At 37.5% G+C, this 11221-nt stretch overlaps 1 long non-coding RNA gene and 2 pseudogenes across 1 annotated transcript; 1 reads left to right on the forward strand and 2 right to left on the reverse strand.

Moving 5' to 3' along the window:
- Nucleotides 1-4: 4 nt before the first annotated feature.
- On the reverse strand, nt 5-1663 carry LOC149045267 (uncharacterized; annotated as a pseudogene).
- A 5630-nt stretch (nt 1664-7293) lies between these two features.
- LOC149045268 (uncharacterized) lies at nt 7294-8819 on the reverse strand. The gene is made up of 3 exons (XR_016187195.1): nt 8614-8819; nt 8100-8274; nt 7294-7433 (listed from the first exon to the last, which is right to left on the reverse strand). It is a non-coding gene; the product is annotated as an uncharacterized LOC149045268 (long non-coding RNA).
- Nucleotides 7420-8818, forward strand: LOC149045269 (uncharacterized; annotated as a pseudogene).
- Nucleotides 8820-11221: the final 2402 nt, after the last annotated feature.

Below are 11221 nucleotides of genomic sequence, written 5' to 3' on the forward strand. Positions count from 1 at the left end.
CTGATCACAACAGCTACAGACATATACAGGACCATTGGACACCAGTTCATGAAACAATGAAATGAAATAGTCCACATTTTTTTGGTTTGTATTGTTACCTTTTTCAAGAGTTGTTCCTATTTTAATGGGACATTCTGTATTTTGATTTTCGTCAAGAGAAGAATTTTGTTTTGCAGTTTCGCATCTATGGCTGGGATTATTTTCATTCAATTTCCCCTTGTCACTGCTTTTCTTTTTTTTGCAATAATATTCCCTCACGTAAGCACTGCAGTTGCGTTTTGTGCTTGCATCATTGAGTTTGCTTCCTTTAGATGGTAAATTTCTTCTTTCATCAACCTTCTTTCTTTTTCGATATTCCCTCATGTAACTGCTGTACTTCCTTTTTGAAGTGCTGATATGTGAATTCCCAGAGACAACACTTTCTTCTATCATATTTAAATCACTATGAATTTGCTGACTTTCTGATGAGCTACTGCCAAACATACAAGGCACTGTTGACACATAATGTACTTCACTTACGTGACCTAAATATATTGATGTAACTGGCTCTTCTAATAACTGAACAGGCTGTACTATAGTTGTGTGACAAAAATTTTCATGGGATTCTATGATGTGAATTCTCAAATAATGTGACTCTTCAACTGCTTGAACAATGAGTGCATCACACCATGTACCTCGTAATGACATGTTGGTCAAATATTCATTCCATGAATTCTGGGTATTGCTTTCAATGAAATGTTCTGGGTTTGCTCTTAGATAATCAATACCAGTTTGCCTAACATGCAAGTGATGGCATGGATCACCATATAACTGATGAAAAACAGCTCTAAAAAAACAGTCATCAGCACCCCCAACATCTAGGGGTCTAAATCCCAGCTGACGTAACCGAAAGTTTAACAATATGGTGGAACCAACTGATACTGTAGTTTCAGTGTTAACATTTACATGTAGTTGAGGGCCTGGATTTAATTCAATATCACCTGAAGTCATAAGCTTCATTCTTGATACAGAAAATCTTCTAGAATGGCTTCTTGATTTCTTTAAAAGCTTATTTACGGTTGGTTTGCTTAGATTAACAAAGCTGGTGAAAAAACTGTCACATCTCTAAAGATATCTTATGTAACACAACTTATGGTCAGTAGCAAAGCTGTATAGCCTCGAAGACTTAGGAATAATTATATTTCCTAATGATGACCTTAACTTTATATCTTGTTTTTCTTTTTTTCATAAACTGCACAATCCGTTTCATCGAGACCCTCGACGGCTCTCGGTCTCTACGTCGTTTCTTTTGTTTTTGGTCAGCTGTTTTGAAATGTGTATCAGTTTCATCTGTTCCACGTGAACACAACATATCCACGTCAGTTGTTTTCGAGAAATCGTTTACATGACGTTTAATCGCATTTATACTGCTACTAACATAACTTTTTCTGTTCATATATACCACAGCTTTCGCAGATGTTTCGTCAGTAGAAGGAGTCTTTCCTTTAACATCAGTCAGGTTTCTCGCTCTTCGATATACATTTTGTGTAATCTCCAAACGGGCAGGCTCAATAATCCCCACAAGGGGCTCAATTTTCCCCAAAAGGAGCTCAATGTTTGCCTTTACGGCCTTTTCTTTTCCCCAAATGGAACTCACGAAGCTGAAGTTCTTTCCTTTACGCATCGTAAACAACACCGCAGCATGACTATTCTGTTGGCGTGGAGAGCATCGATCGCGGAACACTTGAAAACATCCTTTAAAGTCTTTTACTCGACCACATTGACTCAAACTTCGAAAGCTGTGGCATACTGAGAAACCCACGTTATAGAAGTTCATCATAAAGTTTACAAGAGCAAAAGGACACTCACCAACTTTCCGAAGTGTGATCCAAAATTGTGAAATTCCTCCTTTCCTCAAGGCACGGGTAAAAGCTCATGGTGGTCAAAGATCAAAGTCATCGTCATATTTTCGTCCCCGAATTCAATTGCTCCCGACTCTTCCTTGCGGTTTTCTACTTGAATCCAATTGGTCAACCGACAGTTTCCGAAATTATAACGATAAAATATCGACATGGTTACACATTCCACTGGTTGAAAATCAGTGTACAATTCATGTTATCTGTCACGTAAGGTAAACTATGAGTAAAGCATCATATTTCGTGCTCAAATATGGCGTATATAAGGTGCTTTTCGAATTCCGTACGCTCTTCTATTGTGTCTGCGTGCTAACGCACTAGACACAAAAGCCTATAATGCAACTGAATAAAGTGCATCGGCAGAATCGAAATAAAATGGGTGAAGATCGTAAACGAAAATTGACAGCGAATCATCAACATTTTAACAACTGAATTAAACATTTAGTAGGCCTAGAGTGAAAAGTAGTTTATTTAAATAGTTTTTCCCTTCTGAACAGTTTTGAGCTCATTGTAAATTAATTTCAACTTACTGCAAAAGCTAATGGAAAACTTATTTTTTGTTTTAATCATTACCTTTTTAGTGACACCGCTGAATCCTAAGATCTCCTTTCTTTTAAATGTGAAAATTAAAAGCTACTTTTGAGTTTATTTGCTACAATCGTGCCAAAAAAACATCTCTTTGGGCATCACGATTATTTCAAATGAGTCAATCAAGTAAGAGATCGTTAACGCTTGCAACCATCTGGTGACGAATAACGTAACTGGAATCAAGTGTAGTGATACTACGCGTGTCGGACTACTATACTGAAATAGTGAGCTCAAGTCTGGCCAAGGGCATACACTGTATTATTGCCACGGATACCTGTTAGTACAAAATGTAGACAGCAGACTGCTGACCAGATACAAAATATAGACTGCAGAGTGGATACAAAATGCAGACTGAGAATCTGAAGAGTTTTTACGTCTTGTATATAATAATATGTCATCTTATAGCTTACCAAGCGTCACGCAATCGCTTTTCCGCGAACAGCCTTCACGATTATTTGCACTATTGTGGAAAATTCCTGGCCCATTTCTTGACGAAAATCGATCGTAATATAATTTCAAGCCTTCAACATAGTTGGTTGGTGTGATGTCTGTACAGATTTTACCAATGTAATAAAAGTAGATGACGTGAATAATAGTGATGGTAAAGCAAGCTTAAAACGGCAACAATCGCCAGAAACTTCAACGGATACACAAGGTATGAGTAAGTTTTATTGATTTTACGAGAAAAATCTTCATATTTCGAAATATTTATCGTTGTAAATCGACCATATTTCGTTCCCTATACTATTCCTTATAACGTGTTCAAATTTTCAACGGTTCCTAGCATAACTATTCCTGAGTCACACAACGCGTGACGCGTTCGTGAATTAATCGTTGGCTCTTTCTCGAGACGTGACCCTTGGGTCGCCTGTGATAAGACAATTGCGTAAACAATACTTAACATAATAACATTATACACAAAAAACACGGGATTTTGAATCATGTATTTATTAAAAAAGAATATCCATACAACTACAATGAAAACAAACATAAGATTCACCTTTCTGATCGTGAAATTAATACCATTCGCACTGTTATCGTAGCTACCTTCCCTGGCATCAAGTGAATCTAACATGGCGTCTTTCTTCACAAGCAGTTTGCATCCATTTGAATTTTGTTCTTCAGTCTCACGGTAGTAGTGTTGTTCAATAGATTGCATAGAGTATGTGCAGTTTGGTTTCAGATTTCAGATTTTGCTTTTTACAACGAGTTTACGTTTTCAACTAAGACATTGGCATACTTGGCATACAAGACATGCAAGGCATTCAATGCTTTCATGGCTTTCAAGCGTTCGCGATTCTGTCCGATCCAAAATTACCGCTCAATAACATCTTTTTCTATGGATTGGCCGCGAGCAATACGACTTGTGTATGCGTCTATAAGTATTTTGAGCGTTTGCCCCATAATGCTCCAGATGATCGTAATCCAATTACGTTGAAATACAAAACGACTGACAAAATAGTTTTATGGGCAAAAATCTCGTGTTCGTCATGTGACCCGGCCCTGTCCGTGCATGACAACCTCAATCATCATCAAGATAGCACGCGTGATCAGCATGTGAACACCTCATTGGATCACAGTTAGTTGTCATGGTGTTGAGGGCCCAATGACCTATGGGTACTATTGCGCAATTTTTCTATTTTGTGGCGGAGGAAAAAAAAAAAAAAAAAAAAAAAAAGACGACAAAAAAACAAAGGCATTTTATGACTGGGCTACCACAGGTATCCCAGTAACAAAGCGGCCACAATCGTTCTTACTAGAATTTCAAGCCCCCATATAGTCTGCTTTTCACATATCAATATTTGTGTAATCCCCAAACAGATGAGAGATAGAACCATCAGAAAAGTAAACAAATGGCCAGTCACGAAAGCAATGCTTCGCTTTTCCCTATAAAAATTCGCCAGCTCCTCATGTAAGCCAATAACAATATAAGGCACATATGTGAAAATCAGTGCGTGAACACCTCTAAACGTTAAAAATACATCAAGTCGAGGGAACAATTTTGGTCCCGGTGTCACAGCGGATTTGGACCCCCCGCGGATTTGGACCCCCCGCGGATTTGGACCCCCCCGGTCCATATCCGCTAGCGGATTTGGACCCCCCTTCGCGGATTTGGACCCCCCCCCCCCAACTAAACATTCCTTTTTCGTAACTTGTTCCAACTGCGAGCTTTTAGGCGATGTCCGTTAAAATTTCAACACAAGATTGCGTACTATAATTGACGAAGAAAAGGGCAGATATCGTTTCATTTCTGACACATTTATTTAAGTTGGTAGAATAGCCTACGCATGAATTAAATGACAACAAACTATTGGATTCGAACTATTGAAACTCATACCAAATCCTTTCTTATTCTGTTGCAATACAATTCTGAAGAACAAGTATGAAACTAGTACTACTCTTACTTTACTTCGTAAAGTACGTCATAACGCAGAAAAAAAACTTTCTTTGAAAGCCTACTTTCTACTATTAGGAAGTTATGTATGGTAATGTTTTTACTCAGTTTTGTTAAAGGGGTCCAAATCCGCGGAGGGGAGTCCATATCCGCTAGCGGATATGGACCCCGGGGTCCAAATCCGCTAGCGGATATGGACCGGGGGGGTCCATATCCGCTAGCGGATTTGGACCGGGGGGTCCAATTCTAGGGGGGTCCAAATCCGCTGGGACACCGGCCCGGATTTTTGTCAACAAAGTCAGGGTCGGCCAGGGTTTTTGGGTATTCGGTATTCAGGGGCGTTTTAAATCGGGTATACGGTATATTGCAGCTTAAATATGGGTATTCAGTATATCACTTTCTTTGAATTTCAGGTATAAAGTATTCAAAGCTTCGATTATTTTTGGGTATATTTGGAGGAATTTGGGGTATTTTGGGGTATTTTGTCGATTTTTTTTCGGGTATATTGGTATTCCACTACCCCCCCTGGCCGACCCTGCAAAGTGAACACATATCGGTTAAAAAGATGAAACGTATGGACCACGTGCAAAGCTGTCAATTGTTTCTCGACTATTGCGCGTGTTAAATATTCGATAGTGACATTCATTTACATCTACATCCACTTTTATTAAGTTGGCAAATTCTGTGCCGACGTCACACCAACTAACTCGCGCGCAAAGCGAGAAGACTCTAGGAAGGCTTGAAATTATTTTCAGAACGTCTGTGATCAAGAAACGAGTAAGGAATTTTCCCCAATATTGCGAATGATAGTAAAAGATGATCGCGGAAAAGCGATTGCGTGACGCTCGGTAAGTTTTAATACGATATGTTATCACGTATCAGACGAAAAAACAGTATAAATTGTCAGTCTGCATTTGGTAACCAGTCTGCAGTCTACATTTTATACCTAGTCTGCATTTTGTACCCGGTCTGCTGTCTGCAGTCTGTATTTTGTACTGACCGGATTGGTATTGCTGTTTTTGTCTAAGCGAGCCTCAAGTCCGGACCGAATAATGGAGCTCGAAAGAAAATATTTAGACCATCTTGGCCGCTATGATTAATGTGTTTACTGTATGTTTAAAAGCTCCCGAGGACAAGCACAATGATAAAGTGATGATAACTTTATACCAGATGAAGACGAACGCAAATGCGTGGCTTGCCAATATGACTGTCTCTGATGCTAATGCTCTTCTGCGTGATAACGGCGTGTTTTGAAATGAACCCGCTGAGGGTCCCCTAGGTGTGAACATTTTGGCTTTTCGATTCAAGTTGCATTTTTAGAAGTTCAGAAATGTGATTTGAGTTATCATTGTTTTTAAACCATACAAAAATCTTATTTTTTTTCCACGTGAGTTTCTGAGCTTCATCGAAATTAATTTTTTTGACTTTAACTGAGTGGGGAGGGGTAGCATGCGAGACTACTTCCGTTCACGGTCCACAATGCAACTTCTGTCCATGGAATACAACTCCCGTCCACGGTCGACAACTTCCGTCAACATCACCAAGATACCTCAATCATTGCTTTCAGCATGAATGAGCTAAAAAACCTACAATGTAATTAACCAAAGTGCATCATGGTAAATTCAATTGGCTGAATTGAAATAAGACGGATGATGATCTTCAACGAAAATTTATTATACACAGCTTTCATCAACAATTCAACAACTGAGTTAAACAACTAATAGGCCTCGAATGAAACGTTTTAATGATCCGAAGGATACCGGAAGAAAACAAATAATATGATAATATGATAATAATACCTTTCTCAACGTTTTCCTTCGGTTGAAAAAAATTATTCCCAAACAAAGTGGAGAGTCGCCAGATATAAACCTCGTTCTGTGATGACACGAACACAGAGCACAGAGTTGCACACTGGCACAGACACAGCCATCTCTTACAGAGGTTTATGAGGCCGAAATAAGGCGTCTTCGGGAAGAGAACCACAATTTGAGAATTTAGCACAACTCCATTGCAACTCGGCTGAATGAAGTCGTAGCTCAGCTTCAACTAGCAAATGCTGAAGGAATGCTGCTAAAGCAGAGAATTGCAGAGACTGAAAATGTTTTCTACAACACCGAAAAGGACTTCTGGCAATTAACACCGGCAGCCAGAAATAATAAGAAAAGACGAGTCAGGCAACTAGTGGCTCAATCGGTGGAAGGACTGAAGGAGTTTGAGCCCATCAAGGTAAGTAACAATTTTATTTCTTCGTGAAAAATAGAACTGAGACATTGACCAACAGCAAAGTCGCGAAAAAAAATCATACATCTATGTGGCGATCAATCTATCTATCCAGCTATGTTCATATGAAAACAAATTTTAAAGGGAAACCCCTGTCTTCTTCTTCAGATTAAGTTCACTGTACAAGGACGTGAAGTTGTAATTCCACTTGGACACGATGCTGGTGACGAGAGAGAAAACTCCACTTGTCGGACGACGCAGCATGTACTTGTTGCGAAAGATGAAGGCTTGATTTCAGACGAGGCATACCATGAGTTGAGGATGGCCTTACCAGACTAGAAAAGAGAGATTCTTCCGCCAATCAGTGTTGTGAAACAGGAGAGGAACAGGCAAAATGGGATCAATGCCTTGTATTCAATAGCAGAGGTCAGTGAAAACAAATGTAACTTATTTTAACTACATGTACCTAACTACCAAAGCCAGGCATGACTATAGTCAATAAAATCTGACCAGTGTAGAAATCACAAAGATTCAATTAAAAATAAAAAATCATAGTTGGAATCTCAGACTTAAAGTTAGGTGTATATCACCAGAATGAAAAACAAAAAAAAAAAACAAAGACCTCTATGGCTATTCTAAAAAAAAATTAATACTTTATTCTAATTTACCACAGGCTAAAAAAGGCTTTATTTTGCATTACTTTACATATCACAGTGCAATGGCAAGCAATAACTAATACTGATAACAACGAACATAATAATAATAACAACAATGTATTATGTCAGGAAAAGACCTCCGAGCAATCCTACAGAAACTGGATCATACACCAATCTTTGAGGGGACAAGTCATCAAAGAAGGACATACAGAGAAGTGAAGAAATTATGGAAGGTAAACATTTTCTTGTGTTAATTTGGTCACTCGGATCATAGAGTTAAATTTTAGTCAATATCTAAGGAGCATGACTATAATAAATTATATTAAAATATACTCATCTACATACTTGCTCTCTTTGTTGATAAAATAGGGTTTCAGTGATCTGGTGGAAGCAGTGGACCCAGAACCAGGCCAAGAAAGCTACAAAGCACCAGAACAGTTCAAGGACCATACAAGGAAATGGGCAAGATTCTTTTGAGAGGTACACCATGATGAGGTAACTGTGTTCTTTGCAAGTATTGCTTTTATTGAGATAAAATAAAAACGTAGAGTTGAAATTCTTGGCAATATAATTAAACATTGATCTTTTCCTGGCATGGACAATTGAACAAAACCCAGCCAAAAATCAATCGAACTCAGTGGAATCCAATTGTTAGATTGCTGTTCAATCAAACATAATTGAACTGGAAATTTTCAGCGAGTTCAATAATTTTATTATTGAACTCAATCACGCCAATCAAACTAAATCAATGTGATTAATCCAGGTCTTTTCCTCGGCCATGCTTTGAAAAAGTGAAGTCCTTAAATTAATCTGTGATATAATAACACTGAAACCACTAAATTGAAAACAAGGTACTTACCATTATATATTTTTCTCCAAATTTTTCCTTTTAGGATGTGACTCCATACATACATGGTAAGATCCATTTCTCTGTTGTGGTGATAATTTCAATGATTTCCAATCCTAACAGTAATTATAAAAGAACTTATTAAACCCTGACAAAAAATCTATTTTGTTTTGCTCCAGCTATAGTCTATCATGTCCCTCAGTTCCTTGAAAAATAAACAAAATCAAAACAAAAAACGCGATTTTCAAGTCTATTTTTCACAAAAGTCAATTTTTCCAGAGGTTTTCCAGTTCAGCATAAAAAGATATTGTTTGGCTGTTAGTTCCAATAATGTTTTTTTGGTTGTTGAGTGTAATGTTGGAAACATAAATGTTCAATTACTATCAGTTTAATTTTTTTAACAGTATATATTGAATTCAAAAAGTTATTAAGCAATGATGATCAAACAATATAAAACATTTGCATTCTGTAATGAAAAAAAAAAAAAAAAAAGGAAATCTGTCATTTGACATCCAAATTGTGCATTTTAACATAAGTTCACAGAGAAAAATGTTAGAGTGGACCACAGGATTTGCAATTTCTTAACAACAGGAGGTGTTTTCAATTATTTTTTTGGTCACAGATTTATCTTCATTTACAGTGAGTCAGAATCAACTGTACGCAATCAGGAACCCTTTTCTAGAAAAAAGAGTACTAATGTTGGTAATTTGAAACAAGTTATATGAATGTTCCTTTGTAATCTCTTTCCAACTTCAATCATTAATATTTAGGTAATGATACACTCATATCCAAGTTGATGAACTACCTTTAACACTTATGAAAATGAATCATAAGATCATGACTCCTTAGTTCCTTGGTCATTGATATTTTTAAATGATATGGATGAAAAGAGAGGAAAAAATAGGTCTATTTAAATTTGGCTTAAACTTCAAAACAAATGCTTGGTTAAGTTACAAGTTTGATGACTGACATAAACTACAATATAGAGTTTACCTCTGACATCCATCCTGAAGGAAGAGTTTGCTTTGCCATAATCATATTTAGCAGTACATTCATAATTGCCCTTATCTTTAAATGTCACTTGTCTAATAACCAGGCTGTTGTTTTTACTAAGTAGCACTCCATCCTTGGTCCAGCTGACTGATACTTGTGGATCACCTCTCAAATAACACTTTTTTGTAAATGTGGGGTTAAATTGTGTGTTCCTTTGGGAGGATATGGATTAGGATTTGTGGTCCAAGATCACACAGATCACAGTGCATCAAAGGAATGGAGCTTTAGGATGCAATGGTGAGATTTCTAAACTCGTTACTAAAACGGGGTGCAAAGTAAGCATATAAACTCATGTTACAAAATTAGAAAAGCCACCCAGCCAAACCCCCCTCCTCCCCACTGTGAAAAGTAAAAATAAATAAATAAAAAGAATTAATAACAATATTTATAGTTAGGTTATAGGAGCAATCGATAACCTTATCATCCTTTCAGCAAAGGATCTCAGAACGCTCTGTATATAACACATTCACAATCTTGCTTGCTACAGCATTTGAAGAACCGAAAGCATTCCATTCACTTCACTGATGTTACAAATAGTAACAGGACACTCCCCATCCATGGCTCAGCATCTTTACAACAAGAGCCCCTGGTTGAAAAGATTGCCTGAGAGTAAGGCAAAGTTTACATCAGCGGAACAGGAAAACCTATGCAAGTAAGGTTAAACGAGTTATATAGCATATAGAGAAATGACATGCTAAGACAAAGGCCTCTGCAGTTTCAGAAGACACCTGGAAACCACCTGCTCTGGACTGAAGTAGAGTACATTGATTGTGATCCTATTATTATACATGCAGGGTATAAGAGGCCATCCACATAAGACTTTGCCTGTTACAACATAAATTGGACATAGAGGTAGACATCCCAGAAACATGGATGCTGACCACAAGAAACATGAAAACATAATAACTCTGCGGCAGTGTACTCCAAAGGAACATTTGGTCAGAGTGTGCCAATCAAAGCCTGTGTGGGATTCCAGCCAATCACAGCCAAACAGAGAGTTTCATAAGGTCAAGCATATCTACTGACCTTATAATGCAAAGAAGACACAATATGCAGTCAAAAAGTCACGATCCACATCCAAAGTTAATTAATGGCGGGACAAACAATTATACTGCATTCAGAAAGTGAATTCATCACCATGACCAACCAAAGTCATTTTAAGCACATTACCAGTTTGAAAAGAAACTATAAGCTTCATCAAAGGGCACTTACTTTGAGTTATGACGAGGAAACTACATTGTTGACAAATAGCTTATTGAGAAAAATTTTTTTCACATGACACTCAACTTCAAACAACTACAATCCACAAACATATTCAGAATAAAATGTTGCCTTATTTATCACAAATGTGTGAATTGTAACTTACCAATAGCAATAGCAAATCCACAGCCAGAATGAACATCTGGTAGTCCAACTGATCTCCGATGGCCAAGCAAAAAAATACGAATCAACATTTCAGAATAGAAATGGAGATACATAGCCTTCTTTGTTATTGTTATTTCAACAAAAGGGAAGCGATCAAGAATTGTACTTTTTTCAAGACTTCATTAGCCTGGAAAAAATATGT

The sequence above is a fragment of the Pocillopora damicornis genome, chromosome 5 (assembly GCF_964200805.1).
Source record: "Pocillopora damicornis chromosome 5, jaPocDami1.2, whole genome shotgun sequence".
NCBI classification, from domain to species: Eukaryota; Metazoa; Cnidaria; class Anthozoa; order Scleractinia; family Pocilloporidae; genus Pocillopora; species Pocillopora damicornis.